Source organism: Ambystoma mexicanum, chromosome 5q, assembly GCF_040938575.1.
Source record: "Ambystoma mexicanum isolate Mex_15411 chromosome 5q, UKY_AmexF1_1, whole genome shotgun sequence".
Classification (NCBI taxonomy): Eukaryota; Metazoa; Chordata; class Amphibia; order Caudata; family Ambystomatidae; genus Ambystoma; species Ambystoma mexicanum.
The window spans coordinates 1202371054-1202389690 of NC_090933.1; the positions used below are offsets into that span (position 1 = coordinate 1202371054).

General features: G+C 45.8%; 1 protein-coding gene across 4 annotated transcripts in view; it reads right to left on the reverse strand.

The window, feature by feature from the left end:
- The window catches only part of PTP4A3 (protein tyrosine phosphatase 4A3), a 179386-nt gene that overhangs the window by 76595 nt on the left and 84154 nt on the right, over positions 1 to 18637 (reverse strand). Inside the window, exon 1 of one of the 4 annotated variants that reach the window (XM_069621716.1) lies at positions 7285 to 7439. The exons of 2 other annotated variants lie outside the window; for them this stretch is intronic. The gene's annotated coding sequence lies outside the window, so the exon portion shown is untranslated. Of the gene's footprint in view, positions 1 to 6794; positions 7183 to 7284; positions 7440 to 18637 lie in introns of those variants that run through there. One more of the 4 variants, XM_069621717.1, reaches the window with a different exon arrangement.

The window sequence follows — 18637 nt, forward strand, 5'->3', positions numbered from 1 at the left end:
GGGGAGGGGAGTTCCAAGCACTTCAGAGGCCTTTGACATTAAATGACTTCCAATGCAAGCCTTTGAGCCACCTCACTATATCAGGAACAAAAATGTATTGGTCAGATACAATTCTGGTGTACAAAGAGCCCCACCAACACCTCAAGTACCCCTCATGTCTGCCCAAGAGGAACCAGAAATCCCAGTTTTAAAAAACGCTCCCAAACATACATTCAGGAAATCCAGCACATTAGCAAGTATTGTAAAAAAAACATTTAAACCGGTCTTTGCATCATACCAAATTAATCCAAACAATAACATTCAAGAGTACAGGAAAATAGAGTACTCGCCAACTAATGAGTGTTATACATAGTTAGAGAATGCATCCCAAAAAATGTTTGGCTACTAAAAAAAACGCATTGGAAGCGCGTCTGTGTGGAACGAGGCAAATGAGAACTAAGCACAACCACGCGCACCTTCGAAACTAATGCACAGCAAATATGCAAGGTATGCATGCAAGTCACTTCGCATAAATAGGGACATCTTTTGGACACAAGAACTTCCGGTGGGGAAAAAAGAAATGAACAAAGAAAAAGCATTAAACAAATTAGTTGAGTCGCAAAGCCAGAATAAGGAAAAAGGCGAGAACACAGGGGAAAAAAGCACTTAGTGTAAGCTACTTGTTAATGCCGTTCTGTATGTAGCATTGTAAATGCTCACATTTATAATAGCTCCAATTGGCCTTGCGAGGATCAAAGGCTGAGCGAGTGCTTCAAGGTTCAACACAGATCTTTGCAGCGGCCACGTATCGGGTAGAGCAGGACAACAAGACGGGCATGCCCTGCTATCATTTTCAAATGAAAAACTGCGTACTCCCCGGGACTGCCGGGCAATGCTTGAACACTCCGCTTGTTGTTGACGTATAAAACTTTGCATTCCTAGCGCCCTGTGCCTCGTGAGGCCCCGCGGGTGCGATCCATGCTTTGTTAGCACCTGGGAAGTGTCCCAGGTGGTCATAAAGCACTCATTAGCGGCCTGTGAGAGAAAAGTTTCAAATAACAGGCTGCCAATGTACCTGCACGCTTCCAACACAAACCCTCGCGCTGAATGCGAGCGCGCTTGGCTTCTTACTGTATATGGATTAAAAATCATGCCGCACGCGCAGGGCTGAACTCCCACCCCAATCCTATTTCCAAACACTTTCCAGCATCTAAATTTAGCTGTTGCTGAGTGCTTGCACCCTTAACGCGACCTATCCAAAGTTATCCGTGCCCGTGTGTCTTGTGATCGCGCAAGCCGCTTACAGCAGATGGAAGGCAAGGTCCAAGACCCCGCACGCTCGCCGTTCACTGAACAGGCACCGACCTCCTAGCAACAAGCTTGGTGTTTAGTTCGAATCTTGCACACCACTTTCCACTCAGGAACTATTTGCCAGGAACACTATTGCCAACAATCCGTGGGTGCTGAATAGTAATTGGAGAGGCGTCAATCTATGCGCGAGTGACAGAGCAGCGAGGGAGTTCAAAGCAACCTAGGGTGTTTTGGCATTATTCACCTCCTCCCTTTTTCAAAAATTGCACTAAAACCCACACAGTTAGGAATCGTTTTTTAGGGTAACTCGTTAAAAAAATCCATGCGAAATAAGTCTTCACAGTGCGCAAGAACATTTTCCAACACATTCAGGGTGCCCTTTTCCACAATGTATGCCAGTATTTAAATAAAAAAATAAAAAGGTCTTTGCTGGCTCACACCAACATCTGATATGACATTTATAATTAACGCGCCTATACACCAGTGTTTCAGTTTCAAGGCACGTGTTATGCCAGCATTCCAACATCAGAACACTCATATTTGCTTTGTGTAATGTCAGTGTGGGCCTCTGCCAATATATGACGGTAAACCCACATAAGAAAATACTGATGCAGTAAAAAAAAATGCAATGCTACAATAAGAAAACCTGTCAAGAATGGTTTCATCAATAATTATATTAGCCTTCCCCTTGACATCAGTTAAAGAAATAAAAAAAAAATGCAATGACTCAGAATATGTCCAGACTAGTTGCACCAAAGTAGGGCAGTTTTACATTGGATTTTTTTTTTTTTTTTTTTTTAAAGGTCATGCCCCCGGTAACTGCTGCACAAAATCCCCTCCAACCCTGCACACAACCAAAGCCCTACTAATCGGCACACACGCATGCATTCTTACATTCATTCTACTCATTCCCTCATGCATTAATTTCTTACACTCCGCACACTAACAGAAACACTTGCATACATGCATTTCTTTTGTTGCCGGCAGCCCCAGTGTGGACACTGACTTCCAGTGGGGTCCTCCAGCTTTCACACAGATGGCACAGGAACTAGAGAGCACTCTGGCTACCGAGGGCACCCAGAAAACCTTGATGTGGCCTAGGGAGACCTCAAGGTGTAGGGAGGTGCAGGAGCCTCCCCTACAGACATTTAGACCTGCAGTGCCCCAGCCTTCATCCCCAATGGGCTGTGCAAGGCTGGGGAGGAAGTAAAACCTTGCATGGCCCATTGGGAATGTTCAAGTCAAAAGAAAACCTGGTTTACCTTGGACAGTGTAAGGTAGTCTAGGAGCCCTTCAACTGTGCTGGCTTTTGCTGGTCCAGAATGGGCAATGGTGGCGGGTCGGGCCCAGTCACCCATTATGTATGGGCCATGCATGCATACAATATTGAGAGGATGCGATCATGTGCTAAAACGTATACAGAAGCAGTCGTAAATTGGGTGTTGTCAGAGTTCAGGAAGAGGACCTGGATAACGGATGAAGGACACCAGGCTTGAATAGAAAGGGCAGGGGAGCGGTAGGACCACCCCCATTGCCCACTCACTTTTCCAGCCGAAGTCTGCTTTACTCTCCCCCCCACTGCTTTGTGCAACCTAATCCAACCACGGTCATCATTCCAAGTCGGTGTAGCAATCACAATGCATAGTCTTTTCTAAACAAATGACTTAACACCCATGTACTTTATATTGGAGCAGAGCAATGGTATCACTACCATAAGGCTCCCAGTAGGCACGACATTTCACATTACCTTATTGACAGATGTTTGCACATCTGCAATTCGGGTGCTGCGTGAGGGATGCTTGCCTTTTCAATACAGAGAACCAGACATGAAACAAATGTGAGAAACAGCAGGTAGAATGGGTTTGGAGGGGAGGCTCTGTGCTTGACCATGTTCCCCACCCCCCTTCACAGTGAAGGGCGCAATAGGCAGAACAGGTGAGAAATACTTGAACAGTTGAAAAGGAACTGGACATACAAAACTTTTACACAGGATTAAAAAAAGTTAACCAGGATTTGCGCAAAGGAGGGGGAGAGTGCAGCAGGACTCCCCCCCCCCCCCCCCCTGGATCGGGACTCCTCGCAACTGCTGAACAAAGACTGACCCCTAGCTCCACCTTCATCTCTGCACCGCATTTAAGCTGGTTTGGGCACCTTCAGTGGTTCCCGTTCAGCAGCTGGGATGGCGCCAAGTCATCCTTGACAGATGGTGAACTGACTACACATCTCAGTTTGCTTGATGCCGAAGATCTGCAGTCTCTAGTGGACTCAACTTGACGATGTCACCTGGTCACGAGCTTCTACATGTTCCAAGCTGATGCATTACCCAGATACCTTATCGAGCCAGCTGAGTGAGCATGTTGACGAAGGCAAGCCGGTGCTTCTCAGTACAGACATTTGCAGAGTCTTCCAGTGCTTCCTAACCAACACCACGCATCATTCCCAGCATCTTCAACCCATAAGCCGATGACATTGCCAAACAGCACCGTAGGGATCGGTCACCACCACTGCATGGCTCACCCAGACTCCACATTGAAAATCCTGGCTCAACGAACAGCATGAAGAAAGAAAAGTATCCAAAAGTATTGGATTCACCAGTCCTCTGCACACTTTTTTCCTGAGTGAATCAGCCATAATAGAAAATAATCATAGAATATAGTAGTTTCTCAAAACAATGACAATAATTCCGTTTGTTAAAAAGCAAAAAAAATGTGTTGATAGTAGCACAAAGCATTTCTGGATCACACACCCTTCATCAGGTGCAAATTCCTAATTCTACAGTACAATCCATCAGTTCCTCACGTGTCCTTATACATGGGTACAATGAAACAAAAATACAATAGATGTATTATATTCCATCATTCGACATGCTTCTTAAATTTTGCAGCAATCTCTTGTTAGCGAATGTTCTATAGGCAACGATCCAAGGTAGAAACCACTCCCAGTTAGAAGGGTTACAAGAGATATCGATTGAACCGAAATTCAGAGTGAAGTTAGTATTGTGGCATTAGTTGCATGTAGCTAGAGGCATGCCTTCGTCTGGTGAATGATATTTAAAGCCTGGTGTCATTCCAAGGCACAGCAAGAATAGATTAGAAGTACTGAAATGAAAAAAGAGATACCTGAAAAGGCTCAGAGAACTGTTCACGGAGTGCTAGGTCATACGTAGCTCAGTTTCTAACAAGCTAATGGTCGTAGTAAACCATGAAATCTGCACACTAATAGGATGCATGCCATTATTTGCAATCTCATAATAAATTATAGGGAAGTAATGTTACCTCAATCGGGCGGATGACTGTCACATATGGTGTCAATGCACGCTAATGACCTTAAAATCAATAGCGACCCAAAGTAGAGTCTTGTTAATGGCACAACAATGCATGAAAATGCAACCAAGCAGCAAAAGCTGAAAAGTTTGAGTATTGTTTATGGAGCTTACCCGCTTCAGCATGCATAGAGCGGCCTAGGGCATGGGACTCGGCTGCAAAGTTACAAGTCAATTTCTCACTCGGGCTTAGACAAACACGACAATCCAGGGGCGGCCACGCACGCACAGCACTCTGGACAGTCACTTTCGCCCACACCCCAACATGCCTACATGGGCACTTCAAATTGCCACCCCTAGACCAAACATTAGCAACCTACCCCTGGAGGGAAGACTGGATACTTCAGCACATTGTAAAACTGGGCACCAGTGTTCCTTGGCGTGCTTGAGGAAGTGGAGTCCATCAATCTCAACAGAAACGCTGATCATTTTCTGCAGTTCCCGCTCAAAAGAAAGTAGCCGAATCCACACACAGCCAAATTAGCCTTCATCACCTCACTGCCTTTCCTTGCCAATTCCTCGAAATCCTTCAACTAACAACTTTACCAAGGTCTAGAAACCGAGGAATCGGCGCAAAGTATTGCTACACCAAACTTGAGACCGACTACTAAACCCTTGCTGCCACAAATTCCCCTACTTTCCCCTTCCGAGGTGACCTTTACCCTGTCCAATCTCTTCGAGTAGAATGGAAATGGCTATAGGGACCTCAATCATTGGAGGCGACGATCAGGCGACCCGTAAGTGCAAACCCATTCCTACTCCAACTTGCTGGGCAATATAAAAAATATATATATATTAATTGGTCCTCAAACTCACTGTTCACATGACAAGCCCCCCGCCCACCCCACCTACTCCAAGAGGAAAGAGACTTGAGTGCCACCCTCCACCCCCAGGCCCCAGAGGAAAGCGACAGAACCCAGTTGGAGGGAATGATGGAGCAAGTTATCACAAATGTGGGTGTATGGCTTCTGGACCAAGCAGATGATGTGGGCATGAGACCAAGCAAGCAGGTGGCAGACAACACAAGTACGCACCAGGGTAAGTAACTAAATAAGCAAGTCTGGGGGTGTAGTGCAGAGCAACACAGCTAGCGAGCATGCAGGGGCAGCATCACAAGAGGGGGTTGGAAGAAATAACAAGCAAACAAGAAATAAGCGGCGGCGGGGGGGGGGGGGGGGAGCTTCGATTGCTACATGCCGGCCCAAAAAACTAGCGGGGGCCCGTTTTTTTTGTTGGCCCAAGGGCAGTTTCAAGAGGCCATTCACTGTGCAGAAAGCAGTTTTCACCAGTGTTACTGAAGACTTTCTTTAAAATGGACAATCACTTTTTGTCATGAACTGAAGGCACTTCCATATGTGACCCGCTTTCATTGTGTCAAAGCCAAATAGATGGCCCATTTTCACCCTGGGGGGGGGGGGGGGGGCGGATGATGAACTAAGATGGAACAAAGGTGAAGAAGGCATGGGGGCAGTCTGTATTCATCTCCGACCTAACGGCACCGTGCAATTAAAACAAAAAAACAGACTTGACAGCCACATGAAGAACTCTACCTCAACCACTAGGCCAGCATCATAGTTGTCAAGTTGCCCACCTCCATGTGCGACTCCTCGAGCCAGTTCCATTTACCCCAGACTGCATGCTGGGACTTTTAAGCCCATCCTTACAATGGGAAAGAAACAAACTACAAGTTCCAGCATGCAATTGGAAACAATCAGTGGCTCGGTGTCACGTGGAATTGGGAAACTTGGCAGGGAATACCATTAAGAGGCTCCGTGTCAGATCTGCCTTTGACGCCAATAACAAAAACTTTAGTCTATTCGAGGACTTTTGCTGTTAAAGGCATATACAACTTCTAATGCGATGACACACTCCCCTTGTACGCGTTTCATATTTAACTAGGCTGGACCCTACACCGTTCAAGGGGTCGGAGGGCGTGACGTTTCTTCAGATATGGGGCCATAACCAGCAATACTGGTAAAATAAAAACGGGGGGTGGGGGAGTAATGGCGCACATTTAGAGCCCGAACAAAAGTACGTTTTCGACGGGTGGGCGTCGGGGGTTCTGTTCGCGCTGGAGTCACCAGTCGAGCGACAGACACTTGCATTATAAATAAAAGGTGACTGAAATAAAAACACACAAGAGCCAACAGGGCTCGGTCAACAGAGGCGCATGAATACATACCCGCTGCCATCCAGCGCAATGCAAGTTTCGACGCGCTGCCAACGTGAGCGACACACAAGGCGATCAGCTGCGACAGCGCTTCAGCAGGACCTTGGGGCCAACGGCGCAAAACAAATTAGCACCCTCCCGCCGCCGATGCCCCCTCGGGTGTTATCCCGAGATCCTCCTCAGCACAGCTCAGGCAGGAGAGTGTGGCTTTCTGCTCTATTAATGCGACGAGGAGAAGAGGCGCGTTAAAAGCGTCCCTGGGCAAGACTGCGCCAGCGCAGGTTTCTTCACGCAGCAGCAACAATGGAAGCCTGAACCCAAACAGGCTCAGTCTGAACAAAGCCGATCTGTTTCCGCGGCCCGGAACGTCCCTGTATCGCAGCAACGTGTTCTGGCGCCGAGTAAACACACGGCGAGGTGAAGGCTGCACCCGGAGCTGCGCAGCGCAGACTGGCCGGCGCTCCGGCCGCTTCAGAAGCACGGCAGGCATTCGCGCACTCACCTTGTGGGTTATGCTGCGCAACTCGCGCCCAAGTCCGGGTTAGAGGAAGCCCAGGTCTATTTCTGACCCAAATAGCTAGCGCCGCTTGGAACCAGCCGAGTCTGCCTCCAGGAACCACATGACAGGCACACAGGCTGCCTGCCCGGTAATGTCACAAGCACATGCGCTAATGCTCTTAGGCCGACTAAGCTCTCTGCAAATTAGAGACTCTCGTTTGCGCGCTCTAGTTTGACTCAACAAGAGCTGGCAGTACAGCTAAGCGCTCGCTTCAGAGACTCGCGACACATGCAGCCACAAGTCTGATGAACTGGCGCAGTCTGCGCTGCAGGCAATTCCGTTTCCTGAACACTAGGGATGCCATTTCTATCGGAAATGACGCAACAAGCAAGCAAAACATGTATAGCCGAAAACCCAAGCTTAAGGTGCTTTTACAGGAGGATAAGACAATGCACATTATGAGAACACAGTGGGGGCAAACTAAAAGGGCCTTGCAGGTAACAGACTACCACGACAGCACTTGGAAGCAGAACAATCCTGCATAATGCGCCATCGAAAAATGTGCGCTATCCAGATAGCAAGGTCTAAAGAAGGGGGGGGGGGGGGGGGGGGGGTGGCGGGTAACCACAAAACAATCTTGGTGCTGCATTCAAGGATAGGCTTTGATACAATGCCAATCGGACCACCAAAATAGGGCCATGTATACTATGCATCCATTTAAGGCCCAATGCCAACCAGCATTACAAAGTTATGGCTGGAAGTTTAGGTTTAGCATTAATCTTAACATCTGGCATTGCTCTGGGCCCGAGCTCGTCGTCTTCTTGCGGATATATTTTATCCATCAGCGGTGATTTTTGGATACCAAGGCTTGAGCCTCATTGCTCCATCTCCTCGGGTTGAGTATGTAGTCGTGGGTTGGGATTCTTCTTGGTCTGTGTGGACTTGTCACAGTATGGCTGGATTCACAGGGTCTTCGCCGTGATGAAACCTCCATACCCAAGTTATTTGCCTGCCAAACCATTACAAAAAGGGGAAGACCATATGCAAATCGGGCTTGGCCCCACCCCAAAAGGGGCAGTCCAGCCCGAACTGCTTGGCTACATCCTTCTGCACGAGACCACAGGCATCCCCAAACATGTTTCGGCCTCATTGGGTACCATCAGGTAGGTGCAGCTTGGATCTTGAGGCCCAGCACCCACGTCTGGGCATACCCGTCTCACTCAGGGTGACTATAGAATCACAAAAGAGGGAGCCCCACGCTACACCTCGAACAGGCCAAATGAGGATTAGTTCAAAACCTTGCTGCCATTTTGCTTTCATCATCATAGAATGATGCCTTGTGTCAAATCGTCCGGTTGCTAGGACCCTTGGAAAGGCAGAATACCTACTGATGAGGCACGGCCTGAAGCTGTACAAAGACACCCAAGGCCATGCGCTGGGATCCATTCCTCTGGACGCAAAAAAACTGCATGCATGAAAGGAACGTAAACCACCTATCGGCAAGGCCATTATCCCAATCACTACCGATGACTGGGGCGAGAAGGAAAGGATGTATGGGCGAAATGTAAGGCGTTTGATGAATTGATGGGAAGCCATCGCGTTCCATTGACCATTGCACCCTCCCATATGAACTGTGCAGGCATGCCAGACCAAGCATGCAGAAGAGGAGATGGTGGACTCACTGAAGCCTAGCCTGGGACCCCAGCATCTTCATGCACACAATCAGAATTCAATGATTCAGGACCACACTGGAAATCCAAAAAAGGGAACTCTATGGGAGAGGGGTGGAGGAATGGGGACATGGATGAAGCTATGGACCAGAGGAAAGAGTCAAGGTTGGCAGGTAATAAGACTTGAAAAATAACCCACTTCTATAGCTATTCACTGCAATCTCTACAGCTATTCACTGCAATCTCTACAAATCATGATAAAACCAACCTGAACATCTATTATAAACCCTAACAGCAACATGTTTAGCCAAAACTGATTGCAAATTAAATGTACCCCATCCTAAACCAAAGCCTACACTTGCCGGCAAAGCAATCAAGCTTTAGCTACAAGACAGATACAAATGCTGAATACCATCACCAGTTTGCCGTCATGGGTTTAGTATGCTGCTCCATTCACCCCTCATTTTACTCAACTAATATTGCACTCAAAAAAGTACTTGCTAAAGACCATAGCCACTGAGAATTACCCACTCTAGTCTCTGGCCAAACGTTAATCCTGGTTTAAAATAACAGAACTCTTGAGGCCCTGATTAATGTTATTATGTGCATGTAAAACGGGGATTTGCGTGCCGTTCTGCCCACAAATCCCCATTCGTCAAACAGGGATTTGCGGGCAGAACGGCATGCAAATCCCCGTTTTACATGCACATAATTCCATGAATCAGGGCCTTCTTGTCAGTGCTGGGAACAGCGGATTACTGCAGGTGTGGTGCTGCATGGTGGCCCCAGGCATAGGGTTTTGGTTTTTCCTGGATCCAGTGAAACTTTTCATGGATTCTGGATCCATGGAAATTCAGCCCACAATTCAAGCACCATTTCTGGACGAAAACCGGTAATGCGTACTTTGATGGGTTCCAACTCCAGGACCACAGCCCCAAAAGTGGCAGAATGCGTCACTTTTTTAAGTAGGGGGTAAAGGTATTTATATATCTTTACAAAATTAATTCCTAGTCTCTTTACCTCTACAACAACAGGTGTACATTTTCTAACTTAATTCTTTGCCATGCAAACTAAAATATTTATTTTCACATTAAAGATCCTCTAGACAGTGTGTGCTTTCAGCTGAAGAGGGGCAATGAACCATTTTGTATATAATGAGATTGAGCACAGGGGTGGAATAATGGACTGTGTTGGTTAATTCAGCTAGAGCCAAAGAATTTAGCATGACAGTCAGGTCTGAGCGTCCAAGTACAGGTTTAACTCTACTTTTGGCGTAGGCACACCAAGAGCGAAGGCGACACTTCTATATTAGGATTTGCCAAATACAACCTTTAATTTCACAGACTTCAGATCTCAGGCTTGGGTTATTGACATCACCAAGCCCCAGTGTGTGGGGGACGGGGGGCAATGAAGAATCATTTGCCCAAGGGATCAGGGGTGAAGGTATTTTCCCCGTAAGCTGCATTAAAAAAATATATTTTTTTAAATAAAGCTGGCGATCACACAAACCGCTGAGCAGCCCAATAATGTGTCCCGCTAATTAGGAGTGAAGAGGTAAAGATCTGTGGAGTGTTGGGAGGCAGATGAATATATCATCCATGCTTCTGCCCCTCCCCCGCATAATTTCCACAAAGGTGAAAGTCATTACTCACTGAAACAGCCGTTCCGCCCTTATCCCCCACAGGTACAGCAGGTTTTTGGAACAATGAGCTCCAGATGGCAAAAAAATTAAAACATTGTAACAGTATGTAGACATGAAGCAAACATGCACTCCACATGAAGAACACATACAGTAGGTAACATGCATTTAGACATAATACTAACAGCATCCACAGACATGAATACCACCAGCATTATCAATTAAGGTGAATGCAACATGAACGGCACACAAATTTAGCTTGATAACAGAAGAGCACAGCCCTCAAGGCCTTGGGAAACTGCAAAAGGCTGAATCCACAGAAATATTTACCTGTGCAGACCTCGGATAGTAGCTGGCAACTAGTGCCAAGATTAGCATGAACTTAGGGAGGATCAGATCAGAAAGTCAAAGCGAAAGCACGAGATCGCAATTCCCAAGGCGCAAGCAGTATCCAGGATTAATAGATCACAACCAGCCTTTGTTAGCCAGTTGCAGTATAACTAAGCCAAAAGACTCAATGAAGAGTAACTAAAGCGTGTCCCCAGTGGGAATAGAAAACATGACACTAATATCTGAAATCATACATCTATTCCAAACACGGTCCCATTGAGCATGACCCATAAATAGGAGAGCACTGGCCACAGATAGTATTTCAAGTGTCCCATCTACCCATGCACGTAGACAAGAGGCGCCACATGGCTAAGTACAAGGGATTTCCCGGTCTCCTGGCATGGGTATGAGGTGTATGGATGGGCCCCTAATCACCATAACCAAGCAAGCTCACCACTTAAGGAACAAGTGCACATTTGTACGTAAAGCAAGTGTATTGTACAATCATCCGGGGAAGTGCCAGATGACCATGTGGAGTCAAACACACCCAAATCTCATAGAACCACTTAAGTTTACACATTATATACATTTTTCCAACAGTCAAAACACTCCCATCTATTTCATTACAATCCACCCCCTACACATGATTGGTCAAAATCTACACAACAAAATCCCATCTTTCTCCAATTCCTCCATTCTCATCGTTATCCTCACAACCATCTTTAGCTCATGTGTAGAACACACCGCTTTTTAGGATTAGTCATTGGTAGGTCATGACAGCACACAGTTTAAACAGTCACATTAAAACATAATTCATTACAAGTCCCAGCTGGTCCGAGATCTCGGGACAAGAAATGTAATTTGCACATGGTTTGCACGGATAGTTCAAACATGAGAGAGAGCAGAATAAACAGTTTCTCTTTGAACTGTCGAGAACAATCTTGCCCACCTTGCTTTGGAGTCATTGGAAAATCAGTCTAATGATTACCATTTCAGCATGCACTGCACATACTGAAAAACAAACCACCCCCCCCCCCTCGCTGCCCCTGGTACCCCCCTTCCTCCATGCCCCTGCAACCCCCCCTCACTCCCCACAACTCCTTCCCTGCAACCCCCCCAAACCCCTCCCCGCCTTCCCTGCCACTACCCCATCCCTCCCCCACAACCCCCTCCCCGCCTTTACTGCCCCCCCCCCCGCACCCACGCCGAGTATCAATCAATTCTGGCCTCGACCGTCACTTCACTGCATGTTTATTGCTGGTCAAAACAAATAGCCGAAACCCTCTGTCAAGCTCCCATGCACTTAGAAGAATGTACATCTGCTGTTGTCACTAGATGTAAATGTAAAAATGCCCTGTTTATGCATTTCAGTGTGCATGAATGTTTAATAATATTTTCTGAAAAGTGGGTGTTCTATGACCAGTCAGCTTCTTGCATGCGCATTATGAAAACTCCTGGTTGCCCAGTTTCTAGGAACATCATAGCACACCATATCTGGATTGTGTTTCACATTTATCCTTCTACTTGTGTGCAAAGCTAATATGTATCAATTTGAATACAAAGGGCCTAATTCAAAGCGTTTTCCAATGGGGTTTTGCCATTATAAAAACACTCCCATGAATTGGGCCCAATGTGTTAAACTACACTGGATACATAAAACAACCTTGGGCCAACTCTGCTGCATCCCCAGTCACAAATATGGTACATGAACCTCTTCATCATTAGGACTTTTCCTGACCACCCAAACAGGGGGATGGTAACTAAAGGAAGAATGTTCCACAGGCCTCACCACCTACTCTATGCCTGCCTCATATCCCGATGACCTGCCAAGTGTCCAAGATTGGTAAGTAACGTGCCAACCTATCAAAATACTTAGAGACATGCCGCCCATCAAGTGGTGTGCCAACCAACCTTTTGTCGTGAAGATGATGTAGTTTAATCTTTATCAATACAGGGATGATTGCAGGTGCATCCATCAGATGTGTAACCCACTGAAAAAATGCTAACACTTACGGAATCTATGTGTAGCCAAACCCACTAACCTATCCCTGTAAGTTTTGTGAACTGATATGTTATGACATCAGTGATTACATATTTGTAGTAGTAAAGCAACTGTTTTTGATGATGTATGTCGAGAGTAATGCATGTATGCTGTCCTGGCTTTGTTTCAATGTGAATAAATTGGGTTTTGCTGTACACTTGGTCTACGCCGTTGTGGAGTCTGGTTTAGATGGACTGTTTCTTCTGGACATATTTGGGACTATTGGGCCATCTTAACAGGAGTGCAGCTTCAATACTTTCAGAAATGTCACCAGTGTGGTAGGCGTCATTGCAATCGCCAGTGTGGTAGGCGTCATTGCTAGTAGTACGAAAGTCATGAAGCAATGAGTGACTATAAAAAGATTTCAATAACCATTTAAGGCAGACAAGCATTCTCTAAAGTGAGAGGCTAAGCCTGTTGTGAGAATGCTACGGTTTCCCCATGCTAGACCCTACAGTGACATACCATCATAATTACCTGAAACTCAGGAGTTTACAGAACATAAGAATTCGTTTTAGTTTTTGTCTCTCTACATCATATGTTAAACCCAGCCGATTCAATCTTAAAACAGGATGATGCAGGGTGGTGAATTCTTCCAGGGTGACTATTAATTTTAACGCGCAACATGCGATTAGGCTTCAGTGCGCAAGACAAACTAGAAGAGGAGCATAGCAGACTAGAATCAAAATCAAATAAAGAGTGGAACAGCTAGTCCTTAAAGAATTGAAAAGGTAGGTCTTTATGGCCTTCTTAAAGCTAGAAAGACACGATATGTCCCGAATATTAGGTAGAAGAATTCTGAAGATCTGAGGCACAGGCACCAAATCCTGTGCCACCTAAGTTTTTCAACTTCAGGAGGGGGGGGGGGGGGGGGGAGAGAGACGTTTCTTGCTGCTATTGGAACGAAGCGTGGAGTCGTGCATAAACGTTATGACAAGTAGCCTGGTGCTTTCCCGGGAAGGCATTTATGAGTAAGGGAAAGAATTTTGAGGGGTATCCGTATGAACTGGCAGCCAGTGGAGGGATCTTCTTGCTTTGGCGACATACTCATGTCTGCCCAGCCCACATACTGCTCAGACTGCTTAATTTTGAGCAACCTACATTGGCTTCCAATGTGTCCATCAATAAGGTATCACAATAATAGATTTTGGAGTGGATTAGAGTGCATGCTACGAGAGACATGATGGTTTTGGACAAATAGGGCTTCATTTGCCTGACAGTTTATGGGTGTAACTATCACGAATATGCAAGACTTCAATGTGCATTGGCAGTGTCCTAACTAAGCAGAGTGCAAGGCTTGTTCAGGAGATCTGCACAAAGTTAGTGTCACTCGACCAACGGTGGAAACAGACAATTGTGGATGTAGTGCGTACCCATAATGGACACTCATACCTAAAACTAGATGGGAGTGCCATTTCCCCGGCATGGCAGAATATTATGGAAAGTGTGTTAGAAAAGCTGCCAGTGTCACTGTATAGATAGGGGCCAGCTTCATATTGAACCGAGAGTCTGAAGTAATTGAGAAAATGAAGCCAGCTTTATGGGATTTCCAGTTGCAGGAAAACTGTTATAGCAACTAATCCAAACAATGCTGGCATTGGAGCTTTGTTGCAGGTCCATAAGGGAAACCAAGAAATTATTAAATCTTTGTGCAGAGTACTGAAGGGGACAGAAGGCTCATTTTCAGTGCCTGGGAAGGAAATGCTTTCTGTGAAGTTGACTGTAGATAACTTCCTGTCATGCATGCGTGGGACGGAGTTTGAACCACATCTGTGTCTTGTAGGCGGAGGGTACGTTGTTACAACTATGAGAACCAACACCGGACTGCAGATGAAGGGACAAAAGTGAGACACCAGATGCAGTTTCAACAGCAACCCACATTCTGTAGATGGAAATTAGCAAACACTGGAGGAGAGAAATTGAGAGGGGGGGGGGGGGGTGGACCAGATTTTTACAGAGATCCAGATTCTTCTTTGCAACTTGAGAAACAGCAGTGCTCCAAATATAAACCAGAGCATCTGATGAAAGCAAAAGTGTGCACATGCATGTCATTCAATATTGATTCTGTGCCCATAACCACTGCAGTAGTCTTACGGTGCATGGCCTTGTGAGAAAGGTGGCATAATTGTGACCCTGCCAGGGTGTCGCCAAGGCCTTAGTCTGTGGAAAGGACAAGGTTGATAGAGAAACCAGACAATAGAATGACAAAAAAGAAAGAAAAATCCATTTGGTTGAGTGGGAGGGGATATGGGGATCGAAGTAGGCAGGGATGCGAGTTTCTGAAATGCGATACGTTATTGGTAAGCATGAGTGCAGGACTCGGTTTCAGGTGAGGATTCAGTACAATGGTCCATGGATCTAGATCATGCAGGATTGCATTTACAGTCAAGTGTGTGGCCATTGTGTTTCCTTATTTGTTGAGGCTATGCCTCTGTTTCACAAGGGCATCTGCAGCCGGTGTGAATGCTCTTTTTGCAACTTCTCAAATGAAAGAACTATTCATAAAATGGACCTCAAAGACCAGAGCACTCATAGGGCTCAGTTAATCGCAGCATTTTTAAGGAATTTAAGAGGCAGATCGGCCCAGCACCAGGAATCCATGTGGTTAGCCCAGGTTTGTGATCAGGCCCGCCCGCTCCTCCCTTCTTCCCCCCTCAACTTCCCTCGTGTGTGGATGTAGTAACGAGGTACCCACATCAGGGCATATAAACTTTCACTTAGGGAGACAACCAACATGCACTGGCAACGCCAACAGTTTGGGCTTTTAAATACACATGGGAAATGCATTTGCCAGGCAATGCCATAAGGGTAACAACGGGCAATAATGTGGGCACATCGAGAAAATGGTGCGAGTACCTAGGCATAGGATGTCATTTCCTGGTAAATGCCTGTTTAATACTTTACACGTCAAAACGGTCGGCTTTCCCATCGATTGTTTTAGGATTCTAGTGTAAGGAACAGATGCAAGGACACCCATGTTGCAACACACATTAAGATCATTTTTATTACAACACAAGCTCATTTACAGGGGCAATTAACACTCAAAAGAATGCTTAGATATAAAACAAGCAAGCCCAATACAGCACAGCGTTTGAGGTTACTTTATGACACAGCTAGCTGAAGAGTACCCAAGAGGGCATGCTTCAGAAGGGACGGGGCAGGCAGTTTGTGGGAATACCATAGGAGTTAACATGGCAACGGACGGGTAAACGACCAAACAAGTACATAGAATGTGTGTCCTTCCCAGCATCCTTTCTCCATCTGTGGTCCCAATGTAATTGTTCTGGCTTACACCCAAAAGCCTAATTGAAAGCCTTACATCAAAACACTTACTACACTCCCTCCTCTAGAATTACATTTTTCTTACTACCAACCTTATATTCATATACATGTTCATGCAGCTGAATAGACTGTGGGCCCTTACAAATTACATTCAGATGGATGCAAGTCTCCGAATCAATCATAACAACTGGCATGGTTTGGCCAGGCTTACATACTGGTGTGTGCAAATCAGCCTGGGCGAAGGTGAGCAACCCTGCCCAAACTGCTGGACCACAAGGCCTAAAAATGCTTGTGGGGGCCTGTGTTCCAGTAAATGTAATTTTTTCAGAGACCTCAGCCGTTTATGCACCTGGTGCAGAAATCTGTGTCCAAGCATCACCACCTGCCATTTACTGTTTGCTACAGTTAACCATCTTATTAAGCAGTTCTATTCCCACCTTAACATTACAGAAATAAAATCGATAGAAAAAATAGCTATCTTGTAAATGGTTGGAAATGCAAAATGGACAGTGCAGTTGGCAACACAGGACCTTGCTGCATAGTTGTAGGCTGCCTGCTTGAGCAAGTGTGCGACATTACTTAGAGGTGTGAATGGCCCTCCATCTCCCTGGTAATTTCTGCTTTCATGGCTGGGACATAAGACTGTCCAAGGCAAGCAAAAAAACCCGATTGGGTCTCCTACAGTGCATCACCTTGGTATGCTAAATGCCCCCTGCCTGCAACCCACCCACCACATGACCCCCCACCCCCAACCAGGTCTCATACAGTCAACATTTTGCGAAAAATAAAATGTGCACCACTGACATGGTTCCCTTTCTGGGGGGATGGGAGCAGCAAGGGTTGGCCATGGCCCTGCTGCTGGCACTGGGCCTGGACAGTATATTGGGAGTAAAACACCCCATGCATCTTAACACCAATCTTGGAGCAAATGCCAACATGTCCACTTCACTACATTCCAGAGTGCCACCCCCTGCAGCTCTTTATGGTGGCATTCCAGGCAGACTCCTGGTACATACCAACACTTGAGCCCAAACTACCTTTAAAAGGCCAGCACACTTTAAAATATCGTTTATAGTGTGTTATTAGAGGACTTGCTTCTTTTTCACAACGACATAAAATCGATTTACAATTTTATGTTAACACTTTACATTTCAATCATTTTAAAATACTTGCATAGGATAATGTAGCAATTTTTGATCTCATTTTACTTTTCATCCTGATTGATAAACAGTTAAATACATACGTTTCCAAAATGCAGCGTTCTTAAAATCATTGTAAATTGTCTTCCTCTATTTCAACCATTTTTTTGATAATTAGCTCCCATACATAGAGTGCTGCGTGATTTAGTACCGATGACTTGGCAGCAAACAACTCACTCCAGCACACCTTTGATAACTATAATAAAGCAACACATATTTGGCAGTGAGCCAAGTGTTCAATATCAATTCCAAACCTTGCCTCTCCTGCAAATCGTTGAAGTTTAATTTATGTTCTTTTATAGGGCTACTCGCAAAAGAGGACAACAGATTGCCAGAAGGTGGGAAAGGTAGGAGAGGTCATGGTGTAAGAGGGGACGTGCAGGATAAAAGGGAATTGGGGAAGCAAGACCCAAAGAAGGCAGTGGTTTTTGCAGAGAAACAAAGCCATTGCAGGAATGGGGCTGGAATGCCCTACATGCAAAGCTAGGCTATGCCGGAACAAAAAACACAATGCTAGGGTGGGTCAAGTGGGACACTTTAGGCCAATGTGGGCGAGTTTGAGGAGTTACTTCACTATGCGGCTAGTCGTTTTGACCACTGTTGCTAAATTTCTTTAAAATGTACAATTTGCATCATATTTTATCAAACAATTCTCCCTTGGGTACTATTCAAACAGTCTCACAAAAGTAATGAATTGCCACTGAAAATGGGTATAAATGCTGTGTCGATAGTGGCTGCTTGTTGGTAGTGTTGCTTTGATGCAGTTTTACTTTCAGGAGGTGCTTTCCTCTAGTAACATTTTTGACGCAAGGTCCCCGCTGTGGATTTCCACATTTCCTTCCCCCAATCATGGGAGAGGGGAGAATTGGGCCAATGACAAGTAGAGAGGGGCAGGCTTAGCTAGGCCCAGGCACGCACCCATTTTCAAAACACATAAAAAGAGACTGCTGGGCCAGGTAGAGAGATTCAATTCCATTTGCTGCGGAGGATGCTGACCGATGACTTCACATCCAGAGATCCAGACTTCAAATCCATCAATCTCCAGAACCGGTAGCAGAAATTAACTCCAGAATTTGTAGCAGAGAGGCCTGAATCCACCAGCTGAATCCTCTTCAGCAGGCCTCAAAACCAACCAAACTATTCAACAGCCGGGCGAGCCGTTTGAATTTTTGCCAAGAATTTTTGCAAGAACCTG